Source organism: Durio zibethinus, chromosome 14 (genome assembly GCF_047325235.1).
Source record: "Durio zibethinus cultivar Kanyao isolate XHJ-2024 chromosome 14, ASM4732523v1, whole genome shotgun sequence".
Lineage (NCBI taxonomy): Eukaryota > Viridiplantae > Streptophyta > Magnoliopsida > Malvales > Malvaceae > Durio > Durio zibethinus.
In genome coordinates this window covers 10374598-10393598 of record NC_143175.1, presented here as the reverse complement: position 1 = coordinate 10393598, position 19001 = coordinate 10374598, and the positions used below count along the sequence as shown (strand labels likewise).

At 34.3% G+C, this 19001-nt stretch overlaps 1 pseudogene across 1 annotated transcript; it reads left to right on the top strand.

The window, feature by feature from the left end:
* The first annotated feature begins 2442 nt into the window (after window positions 1-2442).
* LOC111294070 (flowering time control protein FY-like) lies at window positions 2443-17262 on the top strand (annotated as a pseudogene). Its single transcript, XR_016327505.1, has 18 exons — window positions 2443-2900; window positions 4282-4358; window positions 5115-5187; window positions 5280-5383; window positions 10856-10951; window positions 11044-11126; window positions 11249-11320; window positions 11404-11489; window positions 11858-11917; window positions 12010-12085; window positions 12163-12235; window positions 12329-12392; window positions 12624-12701; window positions 13257-13349; window positions 14711-14799; window positions 15030-15571; window positions 16193-16437; window positions 17008-17262. The product of XR_016327505.1 is annotated as a flowering time control protein FY-like (transcript).
* The last annotated feature ends 1739 nt before the right edge of the window (window positions 17263-19001 follow it).

Here is a 19001-nt window from a genome sequence, read left to right as displayed (position 1 = left end):
ATTCGAGCACTTAAAAGTAGGGCTAGTAGGCTTTGGCTTGGTACTTTTCCTACTGCTTTCCAGGCCGCCATGGCTTATGATGAAGCTGCTAGGTCTTGTATGGCGATTCTGCAATCCTCAATCTCCCACTTGTTTCTTCGGGTTGTCTATCTTCAGGTGAAACGATATTGGATGTGGTTTCATTGGTAACGTTAAACCTGAATGAGGAAACTCCTTCAACAGTGGAGAATGAAATTCAAAACATCAGGCCTTATTGGGATGAAAAATGTGACACTGATATCATAGCTAAACTAAAAAAAGAGCTGATTATACCAGAGTCTGAAACTAAAGATGACCCTTTGAAGGACTCAAATTTTAGCTGGCTTAATGCACTGGATTTAGATGAACTTTGTGGCTGGAATAATGGTGGATTGGAATCTGAAAGTGGCAATAGTTGCTCAAAGGAATCTTCCTTAGTTGCAACTCTTTTGAATGAAGGTGAATCTAGAATGAATCTACTTGCTCGGGACACTGAAGCTTCCTCAACAAGTGGCAAAAAGAAGCTGAGAGGAGAGCATAAATTTCGAGATGGCAGAGCTAATTGGGAATACGATGACAATTGTGATATCATATCTGGAGTGAATAAGGAGCTGTTTGTACCAGAATCTGGAACTAAAGATGACCCTTTAAAGGAATCAGTTTTTTGCTTGCTTGATGGACTGGATTTTGATGAAATCAGTGGCTGGAATAATGATGGATTGGAACCTGCAGGAGGCAATAATGGTGGATTGGCCCTTTCGAATGTAGGTGAATGTAGAATGAAGCTTGTCAAGGATACCAATGCTCCATCAACCAGCAGTGGCACAATGAAGTTGAGAGAAGAGAATAAAGTTCAAGATGTCAGGGCTAATTGGCAATGCAATGACAAGTGTGATAGCACATCTGGAGTAAATAAGGAGCTCATAGCAGAATCTGGAATTGAAGATGAACTTATGAAGAACACATATTTTAGCTGGCTTGATGCAATGGAGTTGGATGAAGTAAATAGCTGGAACGATGGAATCAGATTTGGAGAGACTAATGGCTAGCCTGGTAGATTGAATTACAGTGGGGATGAGTTTCTTCATATAAATGAGCTTCAAAATTAACTTGAAAGGTTGAGTTGAAGGGAATGGAAAAGAAAGAATTCTTTTTTCTTTTATCATTTAAGTAACATATATCATAATCTGGTTTATGACAATACTGCTAATTTAATGCAATGGTTGAAGAAAAGTTTGCATTGGTCACCTTTGTTCCATAAATAGTTAGCATTTCTGTTCCTTGAGCGACTGCAATGTTTACAATTCTTAGAATCATAGTACTCTTCTAATATCATATACATATTGAATTACAACTTTATTTCTTCTTCTTATGGATGGAATATTGATGGAAAGTTCTACATTAGTAAATGATACATTGATGGAAAATGTATAAAAGTGGAGAAAAGAAAACATAATTTGCATATGTCTTGATGGAAAATGAAATGAGTTTCAGCGAGGTATAGCTCAACTATATCTAGTGGTGTACAGCTCAAAATAATAAATTAATTAATTTTAATTATAAGACTTATCTGATAAATATAAAAGAATCTTAATAATATTAACAAATTGTCTTTCTTTTTTAGTATGTTTCTCATGGTATTAATCACTTAATTAATTCCTTTCAATCTTAATGCTTTTTAAGTTGTTTCAATTTAATCCTTTTCCTAGATAATTTGGTTAAAATAAATAAAAATTTTTTATATGGACAATCACCTCAATATGCAAATATTTTAATTTATTTAAAAAATTCAATAATAAAGACATTCACTTATATTATAATATAATAAATATATAATAAAAATAATATAAGATAAGGGTAGAATTTGAAAAGATGTTCAATGTCTACTTTTAAAAATTTATCATATTTTAACTTCCATCATTCAAATCGAGTTGATTTCACGATTATAAATTCATTACATATGCTTATATACACTTTCATTAGGTGAAGAAATTATTTAAATGCATTTAAATAGATATCATGTTTTGTATAGATCTCTCGTTATATTCTATTTAATTTAGGTTTAAATTTATTTTTGTTTAAAAAAAAGACTTAAATTTATTTAGTTTTAAAAAATTATTTAATAAACTGATAATAAAATTTTTTAATTTTATAAACTAGATTAAAATAATAACATATATTTTGGAGTGTATATTTAAAAAATAAAACATATATTATCGTTTTAATTTTATTTATAAAATTAAAAAAAATTTACTGTCATACTATTAAATAATTTTTCTTTAATTTATTATTATAAAAAACTATCTTTAATTTTATGTTTTTGTAAAAGAAAATGATATCGGATTGAGCCGTTTGGGTTACCGTACGAATCATATTCCTTTTTTTTTTTTTTTTTGGGTTTTAATGGGCGTACAGCCCTAAAATAAAAAAGAAAGAGGGAAGGCTGAAGTCGAACTCCAACGTCTTCTTAAAACTTGCTTGGCCTAGCTGAAGACCATATTCCATTTTCATTAATGGGTCAACAAACCCAAAACCCTATTTAATTTATTTTTCCTTTTTAGGAATACTAAAATATCAAGACTCCCTTTCCCACTCCCAAATCCATAAAAAATTTAGGGTTTAGGGTTTCTATCTCGTTCTCTGCAAATCCACTCACTACAATTCTTTACCGCCTTACCATTTAGGGCTTTCCTCTGGCTTTTTGAAAATGATGTACGGTGATCCACAACAGCAGCAGAACCAGTCGTCTCCGCAAGGGGAAGAGTTCCTGAATCCTGCGCCACGCCTCCGCAAAATGATGCGGCAGCCCTCAGCTTCTTCAACTACTCTTAACTCGGAGGATCACCACCTTGCTCCTCCTCCTCAGCTTCCGCCTTATGACGGTAGAATAATAATTCTCAATCTCTTTTGTTTACAATTTTGTATTTTGTATATTTTTAGTTCAAATTATTGGGCATCGTAAAAATTCTATTGAGAAGTAGTTATTTAATTCTTGAAATTCAAACGTTAGGTGATTGCATACATGAAACACATCTGGAATTTGGTAGAAGAAGGGGGAGAGTGCACTTAAGGTTGAGAGGCTTCACAACTAGGTTAGGGTTGCTTTAGAGATTCCTAAGGGAAGCATAATTGCTACTGGAATTCTAGTAAACAAGTTATTTAGGTTCTGTTTTGTTGGTGGTTTAGCTACTTGCTTTTTGTTTCCGGAGTAAAAATAAGTAAAAAAGTGCATTTGAATACAAAAGCCAATGATACTTTTGAAAGATTATAGATAAAAGAAAATGTAATCTTTTAGATAACAAATACATTATCTTACTTCTACATAGAGTAATTATATTATAATTGGTGTGAAAATTTTTATTTGTGTGTTTTTATTAATTATGGCTGCTTTTTACCTTTTGCTTTAGCAAATTTTCAAGAAGCAAAATGAAAAATTGTAAAAAGGAAGTAGCAAAAGCATCAGCCAAACGGAGCTTAAATTGTAGAAGTTTACAAGCTATGGAAGGTTCTATAAATTGTAATCCCACAGAACAGTCAGGATCAAATATGGGAAACTGCCAAAATAGCCATAAAATAATTCCTAAACCTTACATGTAAGCCTAATAACATATAACTCATAGGTACTGAAAATAAGACTTAGGGACTTCAAATTTGCAATTTCCAACAAATATTCAACCTTGGTTCTTAGAACTTAAGATGATGCAAGTCAAATAAACCAGTAGGCTTCTATATTTAGAAAACATAAAATAAGACCTTGTTATATTGTTAATGTGTAGTTTATCTCTGGTAAGATACCGTATAAGTCCAACATTACAGAAAGACCACAAATTTGGATTTTCTTGTTATTTAATAATATCCGATTTTAACAATATTTGCTTGACCTTTTTTGAGCTATTGGTTATCTGCATTATTTATTTAATACTAGAACCTCTCCTTTTGTGTGTGTGTGTGTTTCTCAGTCAAAACTAGTGATTACCAAAATCTAGGTAAATTTGTCTACCAAATTGATGTGTGAGGATACTTGAAGTTCTTATACCTTAGGCTTTTATTGCAGTTTGCTGCTCATGGTTGTAAGCCTCAAGGATTTACACTTTGAGGTTGTTTTTGCACAGTGAGCCTTGTCTTATGGTAAGCCTCTAGGTCTAAAATTATGGCTACTGCAGGTTTAGAGGATGAGTCCCAATTCAGTTGAAATTAGCTATCTGAATTTTAGTTGTTCTGAAAGATTCTTCTATTTTTTTTTTAATGAAATATTTCTTTCAGCTCATGCCAAAAGAATGAGAAAGCTGACCTAAAGGAGGGCTGTTGATTATACAAGCACCGTTGTGTGGTATATGCAGGTATTTTTTCATATTTGGTTGTTTTCATATGCTTTTTAGTATCTTTTTATATAAGCAGTTGCGTGGTCAGATTGGTGGTTCTTATTGACACGGATTCTTATATTTGTTGTTGGATGGGCTTAAATGTCGCTTCTATCATCCTTGTGGTTGTTGTCTGCACATTACCAACATGGTCATTGATTTCCCAAACTAGAACTTAGCCTGCTTTTTTCCTCCTTAAGTTTTTGCTCAAGTTCATTGTTCAATTTGCTTGACGCTTGTAGCTTAGAAGTTTATAAAGTTTTCTGGCACTATTCTTATCCACAACTTGCTAAAGATTATTATGTATTAGTTGTGTTTCACTGTTTCCTAGTGGTCTGGAGAATCCAACTAATTGTAGAGGCAAAAGATCTTAGGTTTGCTTCATTTTCATTCATGTGTGATGTTCAGCTCTGCCTTTTTGTGCTTCATGGGGACAATATTAAGTTGATGTCCTGAAATACTGGTTATGATTTCCTAGTTGCTCAGACTAAGCCCCTTTTTATTACTTTTGGACCAATATCAACCAACTACACCTATCATCACTATTCAATTCATGATTCATGAATAAATTCTATAAATACAGATAAGATTATGAGTATCTCAACCATAGTTGTTACTGTATATATGTTTATGTTGCATGTTCTCTTCTATTGATACCAATCTCAAATCTTTTTTTCCTTTTGAATCTATAATGGATTTTTTCCTACATGCAGTCTAATACAAATGGCTCTGCAGATTCTTATGTGGCAGTGGGGTTCATGGGACAGGACAACATTGCAACCTACTCCAGCAGCAGCAATTAATGTTAGTGAACATGCTTATCTTTATAGTCTTGTTTTTGTTTTCTGGATTATGAATTGTCAGATGTAAACATGTATCTGCTGTTGGTCCTTCATGTAGGTTTGCCTACAGCTGCCTATTTAGATAATCCATCCACAAGCTTTGCTGCCAAATTTGTTCATACATCTCTAAACAAAAACCGGTGTTCAATAAATCGTGTTTTGGTGAGTTAGATTAAAATCAATTTTTTTTTTATTCTTATCTTTGATCAGTAGGTTTTCTTTTTGAAGAAATTCATGAGAATTTTATTTATGAATTCTTAAGAAACTTTCTAGAGTACAAGAGGATATATATACCTAAAACATCAAATTTGGCAAATCCCATGATATCCTAGAGATAATAACAAATCACCTAAAAATCCTCTTAACAATAAATGGAAACTACCAAATAGGAATTTGGTCAATGAACCAAATCCTTTTTATTTAGGAAACAACCAAAATGCTAAATGAATGACAGCTAATCAAATCTGGTTAGGAATTGGTTTTCCACATTTCCCATCAAGTTGGGTGGTAGATATCAATCATACATAACTTGGACTTCAAATTCTCAAAATTGCCACGATAAAGAGCCTTGGTGAGGATGTTGGCTGTCTGATGTTCTGTTGGAGTGTAGACCAATTTGACTGCGCCTTCTTCAATCTTCTCTTTGATGAAGTGGCGATCAATCTCTACATTTTTTGTTCGATCATGATGAACAGGGTTCTTGGCAATGTTAATAGCTGCTTTATTATCACAAACAGTTTCGTTGAATTCCCAGCAGACTTCTTCAGTTCCTGTAGCGTTCTTTTAAGCCAAATTCCTTCACAAATCATGTGAGACATAGCCCTAAATTCAGCTTAAGCACTACTTCGAGCTACCATTGCTTGTTTCTTGCTCCTCCAAGTGACCAAGTTGCCCCACACATATGTGCAATAGCTTGTAGTTGACCTTCTGTCTGTCATAGAACCAGCCCAATCTACATTTGAGAAAATCTTCACATCTCTATTTAGTTTTTTTTTTTTAAGTGCAACCCTTTGCCTGGATTTGTTTTCAAGTATTGAAAGATATGGTATGCTGCCTTCATGTGTGTCTTTATAAGATTGTTCATAAATCTGCTCACCATACTTACAGAGAAGCCAATGTCAGGTTTAGTGTGCACCAAATAAATTAATTTTTTCACAAGTCTCTGGTATCTGTTTTGGTCAGCAAGAGGACTTCCATCTTTGGTTCCCATCTTGACATTTGAGTCCATCGAGGTATCCATTGGTTTACACCCGAGCATCCTTGTCTCTTTGAGAAGATCAAGTACATATTTTTGTTGTGAAAGAGAAATACCATTTATTGATTGAGCTACTTCTATGCCAAGAAAATATCGAAGCTGTCCCAAGTCGTTTATTTCAAACACTTTAGCTAGAAGTCTTCATTCCAACTATTTCCTCTTCATAATCTCCTGTAAGGACGATATCATCAACATAAACAATCATAATAGCAATCTTGCTATTTGGTGAATGTTTGACAAACATAGTGTGGTCGAATTGGCATTGTAAGAACCCATTCTTTTTGATAGCCTTAGTCAAACAATCAAACCGGGCGTGAGGAGATTGTATGAGGCCATATAAGGATTTCTGAAGTTTACACACCTTGCCGATGTTGACCTGGTTGTCAAACGCTGGAGGAATCTTCATATAGACATCTTCCACTAGATCACCATTCAAAAATGCATTTTTGATATCAAGTTGGTGAAGAGGCCAATCTAGGTTTGCGGCCAGTGATGGCAACACACGAACATAATTCAGTTGTGCCATAGGAGCAAACGTCTCCTTATAATCAATCCCGTAAGACTGAGTGAACCCTTTAGCCACAAGATGAACTTTGAATCTGTTCACACTTTCGTCTGTATTATGTTTGATAGTAAAAATCTACTTACATCCCACTGGGCTATTTCCTTTAGGAAGATTAGTAATTTTCCATTTGCATTCTTTTCTAGTGATTGCATTTCTTCCATTACAGTAGCTTTCCACTTTGGTTGTTCGAGTGTTTCTTGGATGGTATTCGGTATATTAACGTCAATTAATGATGTAACTAGTGGTAGGTAAGTAGGAAATAACCCTTCATAGGAAGCAAAGTTACTAATAGGTTGTTGAGTACATTATCTCACAACTTTTTTTATAGCAATGGGCTAATCAAGATCTCTAGGAAAATCATCAGAGATAGGTTCAGTAAGGTTCAATAATTGTGCTACATGTATGAATTTCAAAAGTCCTTGAATTTGGTTTAGAATCTTGGTTCTGTGTTGGAGATGTATAGGTCCTATCTCCTTTTGAGATTTTGGTCTCCTTGAATGTACAATCATTTCCTTAGCTTTTGTCTCTTGCACGATTTTAGGAGATTTTGGAGACTTAGGATGACTAGTTGACTCGAAAGAAGAAGAAGAGTTATTTGAAATGGGAATTTGAATTGGCAGACAAGTAGAGGAAGGATCAGATGATTGCTTAATCTCCCAAAGTTGATATTCCCTAGAACTCTCCCTTTGAATATCAACTTTGAGATAGAATGGCTGATTTTCAAAGAAGGTGACATCCATAGAAGTGTAAAACTTTCTGGTAGTTGGTGAAAAACATTTGTAGCCTTTTTGGTTAGGTGAGTAGCCAAGAAATATACACCTGAGTGATCTGGGGTCTAGTTTATTGCTTTGTTGTTGGTGTATATGAGCTAAGGTGGTATATCTGAACACTTTAACTGGTATGGAGGAAATGATTTAGACATGAGGGTAGGTTATGAGAAGTGTTTGACAAGTGGTTTGGAATTTTAGTACTCGGGAAGGCATGCTATTGATAAGAAAGGCTGCTATCAGGATTGCCTCTCCCCATAAATGTTTCAGGACATGAGAGGCTAGCATAATAGATCTTGCAACTTCCATTAGGTGTCTGTTCTTCCACTCAGCAACTCCGTTTTGTTGAGGAGTTTCAATACATGAGCTATGATGAATAATTCCTTGATTTAACAAGTAAGATCCAAGAATTGAGTGATAGTATTCTTCCCAATTATCTGTTTTGAACACCTGAATTTTTGCTTGAAATTGAGTTTGCACCATCTTTTTGAAATTTTGAAATATTGAACTAACCTTTGACTTTTCTTTCTTGAGGAACAACATGTAACTTTGGTGTGATCATCAATGAAGGTAACAAACCATTTATAGCTTGTAATTTTGTTAACCCTCAATGGTCCCCAAATATCACTATGGATCATAGAAAAAGGATGAGTTGATTTGTATGGTTGACTTGGATATGAATTGCGAGTGTGTTTGGAAAATTGACAAATTTCACATTGATAAGATTCGGAACCTTATTGAATAAATTAGGAACAATTTTTTTGGGGTACAAGAAATTTGGATGTCCTAAACGGTAGTGTCATAACGTGATTGTATTTTCTTTACTCTTGCTAGAAGATGAAACCAAACAAGCACTTTTCCATGATTGTCTCTTAGATTCTTCATTTCTAAGGAGATAGAGTCTAGCACACATCCTAGCATTGCCAATCTTCTTCCTTGAATCCAAGCCCTAAAATTCACACATGTTAGAAAGAAATTTAGTAACACAATTAAGATCTCTCGTAATTTTACTAATAGACAAAAGGTTCCAATTTAAATTAGGGACATGAAGAACAGGGTCAAGTGTTATGTCCTTTGAAATGATGACTGAACATGTCCTAGCTACCCAGGAGAGTGACCTGTTTGCTATTCGAATTGTGAGGTTTTCAGAACATGGGCTGTATTCATGGAACACTGATGCATCACCAGTCTTGTGGTCTGATGTGCTTGAATCAACAATCCAATATCTTGATTTTTCACTTTGCACAAGTAAAGCATTGAGAGAGTTACCGTTTTGTTCAATAGACGCTGTGTTTACAACTGATCCAGTGTTCTGAAGAGATTGCAAGGACTAAATTTTCTGTCTCTTGTGGATTGCATGGTGTCCCTAGCTTTACTTTCCTTCTATTCCCTTCTTGGTGGACCTCAGAGAAAACTTCTCAGATGCTGGGTAATGGCTTGATGCTAAGAATTTCAAGGCTCTTTTTTAAACCAAGTAGAAACTTATAAACTTGGTCCTTCTCCACTATTTCTTGTATTGTTGGCTATCGTTAGGGCACTTCCATGGTATTTCTTCAAAGATATCTAATTGTTGCCAATAACGAGTTAAAGAATTAAAATATTTCGTGATAAAGGAGTCTTCTAGCCGTAGGTCAAGTAGAGTGCTTTTGATCTTGAATATTGTAGACATATTGTCTGCATTAGAGTAGGTTTCTTTCACAGCATTCCAAATCTCCTTCGCAATTTTGTATTGTAACACATGAAATTCTCACCAATCTCGTTGGTCATAAAATTGAACAACCACGACATTGCCATGCTATTCTCCAATTTCCAGGTTTGATACTTTGGGTCATCCTTGCTGGGAGAATTAGCCATTCCCGTGAGATAATCTTCCATACCTTTTCTACAAACAAATAGTATCACTAATTGAGACCATTGGATGAAGTGTTGTTCATTAAGTTTGTTACTAGTAATAGGCAAAATAGGGGGCTCGGACACACCTGTGTTGCTGGCCATGGCGTAGATAGAAAGATAGAAAGAAAAAAAAATGTATAGGTTTTGATAATTCAAGATGAATGCTTTAATACCATGAAGTAATTCATGAAAATTTTATTTATGAATTCTTAAGAAACTTTCTAGAGTACAAGAGGATATATATAGCTAAAACATCAAATCTGGCAAATCCCATAATATCCTAGAGATAATAGCAAATCACCTAAAAATCCTCTAACAATAAGTGGAAACTACCAAGTAGGAATTTGGTTGATGAACCGAATCCCTTTTATTTAGAAAACAACCACAATACTAAATGAATGACAGCTAATCAAATCTGGTTAGGAATCGGTTTTTCACACTTTTATATTGATTTTTCTCAACCAATTATGTTCTACTACTTGTGTGATTAATTGTTTTTGTCCTGCTTCATATGGAGGAAGCTGTTTGATGCCTTTTGATAAGTTTACAATGGCTCAAAATTGACTTTGCAGCTGAATTTTTTGAGTTAAAAGTCTCCATAACTAGCTTTTCCAATGGCAGAAATGAAAACACGTGTTATCTTAATGTGTTTAACGTGATTAGATACCCATCCAAAGAAATTAACTTCTAAAATTTGGGGTTATCTTTGTTTACCAAACAAATTGAAAATAAAAGAAGTCCTGTCAACAATTGGATATCAGATGGGTGAAAACCATCCAGCTTATCTTTATTTATTTTTTTATCCTTAGCTTACTGTTAGGTACAGTAGCTAGTGAGATCTAATAGAAGCTTCTTTTTTTAATTTACATGTTTGCATGACTTATATCTTGATATTTATATGTATGATAATAGCTGACCCTATGTTGTGGAAAAAGCTTAGCTTGTTATTATTTCTGTTGATGATGGCTTCTTCTTGGTGTTGCTTATGACTTTATGCGTGGGAAGGAATTGAGTTCTACTGTTGGTTTATCTGCTTTCTCTAGAATAACAGAATGCCATTCCTCCAAACCCTCAAAAAAAAAAAAAATTTCGGGTTTTGTTTTAAGTTACTAAATTAGCTGAGCTGCTATACTCTGAACTTTTTTTCATCATAGTGGACTCCCACAGGTAGACGTCTTATCACAGGTTCTCAGAGCAGGGAATTTACTTTATGGAATGGACAATCATTTAATTTTGAAATGATTCTTAAGGTATATTACCGTTGATTGTGATTTAATAGGATTATTCATTAGAGAATCCACATTGATGGCTGTCGGACCCGTTTTTTTCTTAAAATACTTAGGCCCATGATCAAGCCATCAGATCTGTGGTGTGGAGTCAAAATGACAACCGGATGGTTTCTGGTGATGATGGGGGCACAATAAAGTATATATTCTTAGTATTCTTTGCTGCTATTAGATTTATTGTTTTCATGCTTGTGAAAATTTGTTTGACATAAGTATATTTTTTATGCTGATTTAAGTGTGTATGTGGGGTTTACCTTTTAGGTATTGGCAGAATAACATGAATAATGTTAAGGCCAATAAATCTGCTCACAAAGAATCAGTTCGTGACCTAGGGTGCATTTTCACATACCTTTTTTTTCCTTGTAAGAGTTTTATCTGTATAGCATTTATGACGTACTATTTGAACTGTTTTGTAGGACAGATTTGTTTTGTTCCTGTTCTGATGATACTACTGTAAAAGTGAGGGACTTTGCCCTGTGTCAAGAGGAGAGTTCATTAACTGGTAATGTTTCTTGACTACTTATCAAGTATTAACCATATGAATGAGTTTGTTTCCCCTAGTTGGTGTTTTCCTGATGGCATACTGAAGCAAGCAACATAATCCTCTTGCCTTATTGATTACTCTAGTTATTCTGCTTCATCTTTGCAGTTTTATCATAATGTGTTTGTGCAAAATTATATGGTATCATTAGTTACCTTTTGGTCAAGCATTGCCATCTCTGAAAAAGATCGTCAAACTATACACCAGGTAGTTTCTTTACTACCCTAAAAGTTTAGGCTAATAAGTTCAAAATATACTATCATGTATATATATTTCTTGCATGCATGAATTAACTTAGGAGTTCCCATACATGGTTTTGTCTCAGGCAGGCCATGGTTGGGATGTGAAAAGTGTTGATTGGCACCCTACAAAATCCTTACTGGTTTCAGGTGTGTCTCAAGTTTAATTTCAAGCTTTTTTTACATGATCTTTCTGCAAAGTATTGTCATTGTGCCTTGCTGTTTGATTGGCCTTTCCTTAGGCGGAAAAGACAACCTCATGAAACTTTGGAATGATAAGACGGAGAGATCTTTGCTCATTGTGAGTACAATATCTTGGTGAAACTCATAGTTTAGTTAACATTTTTAATTATTTTGAGAAGTAATGCAAGTCTTTTGCGGTCATGGCGATAAAGCACAGTACTTTGTGTCAAATGGAACCAAAATGGTGATTGGGTGTTGACTGCTGCAAAGGATCAAATCATCAAGGTCAGCATCCTCTTTCTTTCTTCAAGGCTGTTATTTAATTGATGGGAGTAGATATTGTTTTTTCTTTTGTCATATTCACTTTTTCCTTTTCAGCTTTATGACATCAGGGCTATGAAGGAGCTTGAATCTTTCTGAGGCCACCGGAAGGATGTGACTGGTTAGTTAGACTTATTCTAAGTGCAACCCTTGTGTATGAATATTGCTTGAAAACTCCCGACCATTGAATATATGCTTGACTGCAGCTTTTTGTTCCTCATTGTGAGGCAGCTCTTGAAAAGACTGGTGTGGATTGTGGCTTATAATTATTATTATGCTTGCTAATTTCATTCTCTTCTTGCATGACTTCTGTATGAATATTCTTAAACATATTGATTTCCAATTCTGCCAGTGTTGGCTTGGCATCCTTTCCATGAAGAATACTTCATCAGTGGAGTTTTGATGGGTCCATTTTCAATTGGCTTGTTGGGTGAGTTTTCTGATTTGGAACACCTCGTACTGCATTATTGAATTTCCTCGTTTTTCTTTCATATATGCTCCAGGTCACAAAGCTTATGTGATTTTGTATGTTTTACTTTTACCTGGTATATTTTTATTTTGAATGATATATAGGGTCGATTATTAAGTTGGTCTGTGACAAGACCAATTAGGAGAGACATCAAAATGTGTGAAAGTTCACAGTTTATAGACCTATATGAGATTGAACTTTATAGTTATAATTATAAAGGCTTGATAGTTGATAATACCACAAGGGAAATGAATTTTTAACTAAAAGCAAATTTTCTATCTTTTGTTATATTAGTTAATTTTTTCATATTAAAATTGATTTTATGAAGTTCATCTATGAAAGTGGCCATCTGTTTACTATGCACATGTATTAGATTCATTGTCCCCTTCTGTATTACAAAGGTAATTTGGTTTTCCTTTCATTTCAACTATTAGTTATGAAATTTATTGCCGTTGATTTTGAATTAATGATGGATGAGTTTTTCTAACAATTATTAAAGATGATTCCGATGAACAGGCAAGAAACTCCCCAGGTTGAAATTCCCAATGCACATGATAATAGTGTGTGGGATATTATTGCTTGGCTTCCTATTGAATATCTTCTATGCAGGTAAACTCAGTCTAGTACTTCATGGTTATCATGCATGCTTCTTGGTGATCTCCTTGTAGATTGTGTATCATTTAAAACTTTTAATACTTGTATGCATGCCTATGCTTGTATTTGTTGATATGCTGACTGTTTTTGACAGCTGGTAAGTGTTGTCATATTGATTTTTTAAGATAGAAATTGAATGAAATTGTTTGAGAAAATTTGTAAGACCAAAAATAATGTTTAACCCTGGTCTGACTTAATACTATTTAATTATTGAGCATTATAAATAAAATAAAACTGAATAATTTTAAAATATAAAAATTTGTATAATTTATGTGTTCATTCATTTCATGATTGTAGAGTTCATGTTGAGGAAACTTAGAACTTTAAGGTTTTACTTCCATGGTGAGAATTTTAGTTTGAATGTTCTAAACCAAAACATGAAAGTTCAGTGGAAAGTAGTTGGAAGCTCTAGAGTCTAAACTGCCTGTAAAATGGGCTACAGCTCTCTCTCTCTCTATATATATATATAATCTTGTTTTCTTTTTCTAATTTATTAGTTCTTGCACTAGTATAATGAGTAAATCCTTAGATTTGGATATATTTAATATATTTAAACTTATTATCATCCTCACTTGAAGTTAATTTGTGCCATAACCATAATTTTCTGCCTAGATTTTGGTCTCTAAATAGTCTTTGAATTTGAGGCTCAAGTGGACAAAATGCATGCATGACTTGAATGCTTAAATACTTGTAGGTCTGAATATGTTGTTAATCACATCATATTTGAAAATTTCCCAAAAAGATATTAAAATAATGGATCTGTTAAGATCAATCATCTTATTAAGTGCTGTGAAATTCATTATACATTATCTTCAAAAATTTTTAGTGCCAAGTCTCTTGGTATACAGAGGAAAATGATATTTAGGTTCTTGTCCATGTACATGTGCACATGGAGCGAAGTTGGTATCTTTATGCCACTCTTTGTGCAAGTGTTTGTATTTCCACTTTGCGTTGTTCCATGCTATGCTAGCATTGATGCTGATATGTCTTGGCACTGTAAGCAATAGCCATTTGGTGGGTGGCTCTGGAAAGTTTATTGAACATGCTCTTCTAACTGATAAGATTCATTAAGATTCTCTAAAGCAAGAATACATCAATTTCTAAACTTCGTGATTCTGGTTACTGTTTTTCTACTGCTTGTAATCTTAGGGCTTGTCTTATGTTATTTGGTTTTCTGTTCTCTTCCATATTAGCTGTAGTTGGAACATAGAACTTATCTAAAGCATTATGCTAATAAGCATTTATAGTTTTATCAATCTGTAAATTGTATGTCAAGCCCATCTTCAGGTGTTTAACTTCTATCCATAATTATGCAGTGGTAGCAATGATCATACAACGAAGTTTTGGTGCAGAAATAGACCAGGAGATACTGCTCGTGATAAATTTAACATGGGTCAGAACCAAGGTTTCTACTTATTGCCCTGCTCTTTACCATTTTTACCACTTTCTCATAATATGGCAAAAGAAAGGAAGAAAAGAAAGAGGTGTTTAAACAGTTGAGCTTGTCCACTTTGCCTGAAGAATTCAATTGTGTGATACACACTGGATTTGATTCAAAGCTCAATGTTGTGCTTTAAATATGCTGGAACATTTATACATTGGTCTATACTTAATAGTCCTATGAACTGTATCTAGGCTATGGTGAGCAAAACCCTGCACTAGCTGGTCGCATGCCTGGTAATTTTGCAGCATCTGAAAGTCCAACAAATCCGGGACCATTTGCTGCTGGATTGAATCGAAATGAGGTAATGATTCCTGGTGTTGGAGTTCCAGTGCCATTATCAGTTCCATCTCTTGATGCATCTGCTTAGGGGGACCAAAAGCAATCTCTTCCAGGTTACAAGCTTTTTGGAGCTCCTCTTCCTCCTGGTCCACATCCATCTCTTCTTGTTGCCAATCAGCAGCAGGGATATCAACAAAATCCTCAACAGATTCAGAAACAGCAACAACTGGCACTGCAACAGCAAATGCCTCCTATTCCAATGGCACCTCCAAATATGCCACAGCTACAAACTCCATCTCATATGCCCCTTCTTCCACATCCTCACTTACGGCGCCCTCCACCACAAATGCCTCCCCTTGGTATGCCTTCAACCATCCCTTCCTCAATTCCAGGATCTTTACCACTACCTTCATCAATGTCAATGTCATATCCAATAGCAATGCCTGGTCCAATGGTATGACCTTTTACATATCTCTACTACATATTATTCCATTTTGCAACCATGTTTGTCAGTGTCAAATTATTAGCTCCATTTACTTGTAGTTAATATTTGTTTTCAAATAGTGTGGAATTGATTTCAGTTTCAATTCATTTGCCCGAGTTGTTGCATACTTGGATGGCTTTTATTTCTGTTGAAGCTGGGTTTATGAATATGGGATGTGGATGAACCTCTTGGCCTAAATTCAAAAATTGTTTCATGTTTTGTTTGAGAAGTGGAATAGGAAAGAATTTAATTTTCTGACATCTGGCACTAATAGAATATAGTTATTTAGTTTGGATTGAAAATTTTAAAAGCTATGGCAAATTTGTAAATAAACTTGAGAACAGAAGTTTAATCGTCTTGTAACTTCAAGCTGGCTATTAATCTTCCAGAAATACTTTGTGCTTGATGGTTTTCTATTGATGCAAATACCCAGTTTACTTCTGCATGCAATAATATCCTACATACTTTGAATCATGCAGCCAGTGTAGATTCTTCTGTAAATGTCTGATGCTAAAGAATTTGTTTTAAGTTCATTCTTTAAGAGACAAATTTAAGAAGCTTAATCTAATCAAACTTATTTCAAAATTTTAGGGTATGCAAGGTACAATGAATCAGATGCCTTCTCTGCCACATGGCATTTTGTGGGCAAGAATCCAATGCACACATGATCCTTGCCAAACATTGGTGCCCCGTCAGTTGGAGGTTTTTCAAATGGTATGCAAAATATGCATGGCCCAGCAAATGCAGGTGGAGGCCAGTTGTATCCCCAGGGCAGTGGATTCAATCGTACACAGGGTGGACAGATGCCTATGATGCCGGCGATCAATCCTTATCAGGTAAATTAGAGAAGTTTCTTTGCTGCTGTAACATCATTCACTCTTCATGTATCTGTTCTGTGTCTCTGTCACCATATGTATGTTGGTGGCTGGATATGCAGCCAGAATCAATGGTAGTGGTAGAACAAAGTGGAACTGATTGGCAGCAAAATGAAAAGCTATCACAAAATTCTCTCTCTCAATGCTCCCTTTGGTTATGGTGAAATGAAAAGCTTAATTGAAAACTATTACATTCCCTTCCGAAATCTTGCACTTTTGTTTAAAACCAATACCGAGTGACTCTTAACTTTATTTTGTCTGGACTTAGAATAATCAAGATATCCTATTTCCTGAAGGATATGGAGCAACTCTTGTCTTCAAAATTCAACCATTTCTAACGCACTAGGTTTTTGATATTTTACAATATTGTACATATCTGATTCTACTACCGGGATTCTATAACTCTCCTGCATTGCATGCAGCCACCTCCCGCCGAGGCTTGTTTTTAGGCATTTTACTTGAGTTCATAAGAAACTAACTTGTTATACTTCCACTTATTGCTGTCTGGTATGCTGCCTTCGCCACCACCAGGTCCCCCACCACATGGCCAAACACCTCAGTAGACCTATCATTGTAGAATATTTTACTGTCATGCTGCCATCTGCCCCAAGGGAAAGCATCCTTTTAGTTTTATTTTTTTTTATTTTCGCTTCCTTAAGATTGTTGTTTTCTTTGCACTTGGCTGGAAGAGTTCACTGAGATAGTATCACTAAGCAAATAGTTTTAGTTGATTTTTGGTATGTTTTATCAGATGCTAGAAAGCTTAATCCTCATTTTGCCTGAGCTTGTCGAGTTTGTACATATTTTGGTAGCTTGAGTTCATTTTGAGTTTTCTTTTTTTTTTTTCTTAAAAAAAAAAAAACATAATTCTACACAATGATTCATTATTTTGTTTATAATATAACATATATTCCGAAACAAATAGGTAAAAATAAAGATGGTCAGACATGTCAACAAGGCTTGTAAATTTAGATTTAAGAATGCTGATCTTGCTGCAGGATAAGAATTGCATTGTCGTTCGCAAGTACATAAAAAGCTTAGGGAAAATAAAAATGATATAAATAAATAACAGAAAAAAAAGAAGAAGAAAGTAGCACGTGATCCATTTTTGAGTTATAAAGATATTTTTTTACCAAATTTAAGATCTATATAAAAGTAATTATAATTGTTAGTAAGGAACTCTGTATAAGAAGTGACAATTGTCCTATCAAGTTTCACTTTCGCTGCGGTTCTTGTATGTTCTCTTAACCAAATCACTGTTTATGAGTCGTTCGTTCATTCTTCAACAGACACATGGTCATAGTCTTGTATTTCTCACAATACTTAGAGATCTTACCGTTTTATGTTCTGCTTCACCTTCTGATTTTTTTTTTTCATCCTTCTCTAACAGTATTATTTCGTTATTGGTCGCTCAGGAAAATTTAGCCTTGCAAGATGATCCTTGCTGATTCACATGGGATTTCACGCGTGGCTCAAAGCGTAAGCTAGTGGTGCTTTCGACGTTATATTCATTTTGATTGAAAATTAAATCGTTCTTAATGATTTAAATTCGAAGATAACGTCTTTTTATTGAGATACGATTATTCACTTTATAATTTACCTAAGTTCTTATTAAATATAGCAATGTTATTGCATAAATTATTGAGTTATAAATTTTTTACTAAACATGATAATTTAATAACAAAGTGAAAATCACCTTAGATTTTCTGTCAACTTAACATTTTGGTTTAAAATTTTTTTTTTCAATTTGTATTCAAATTTAATTATAGAAAAATGGGGCAAAATGGCTTTTGAGGGTAATTGAAAGTAATAAGTTAAATAAACCTATTATTATTATTATTATAAGATAGAGAGAGATAAAACCTAAGTTTAAAGTGGAGTTGTGTACCTCTATCACATTTACGTAAGAGAGGAAATCCTTAGCCCTGTGATAAGCGATTAAACCATAACAAAGTGCAAATACTACTTGGAGGAAAATCTCTTCTTCTTTCTCTTCTAGCCAGCTGTCTTTTTTTTTCTTTTGTTGTTGTTGTTGTTTTTTTTTTTTTTTTAAAAGCAAGTTCGATAACTGATATCTTTTTTACTGCTTTTTGGTCCACTAATGATGGGAAAAGCCATAGCTGGAGAAATGAAAGCTACTTTTTTCAATATATCTACTATTTTGTTATCAAGCAAGTGGCTTGGTGAAGGTCTAAAGCTTGTTAGGGAACTCTTTGGACTTGCCCGCCATTTGCAAGCGTCTTTTATTTCCCTCGATGTGATAGATTGTCTTCTATTTAGGCGGTCATCAAACTCTCAGCACGAAGGCATCAGGCAACTTAGAACACAGGTTTTGGTTGAAATGGAAGGCATTGATTCTGGAAAGTGAGCAAATTATAGTCATTGGAGCAACAAATAGACCTCAAGATCTTGATGAAGCAAAAGACTCTAAATTCCCTTGCCAGATTACACATTATTCCCTTGCCAGATACTTCTCATATCCTAAAGTTATGGCCTCTTTGTACAAAAAAAAAAATAAAATTAAG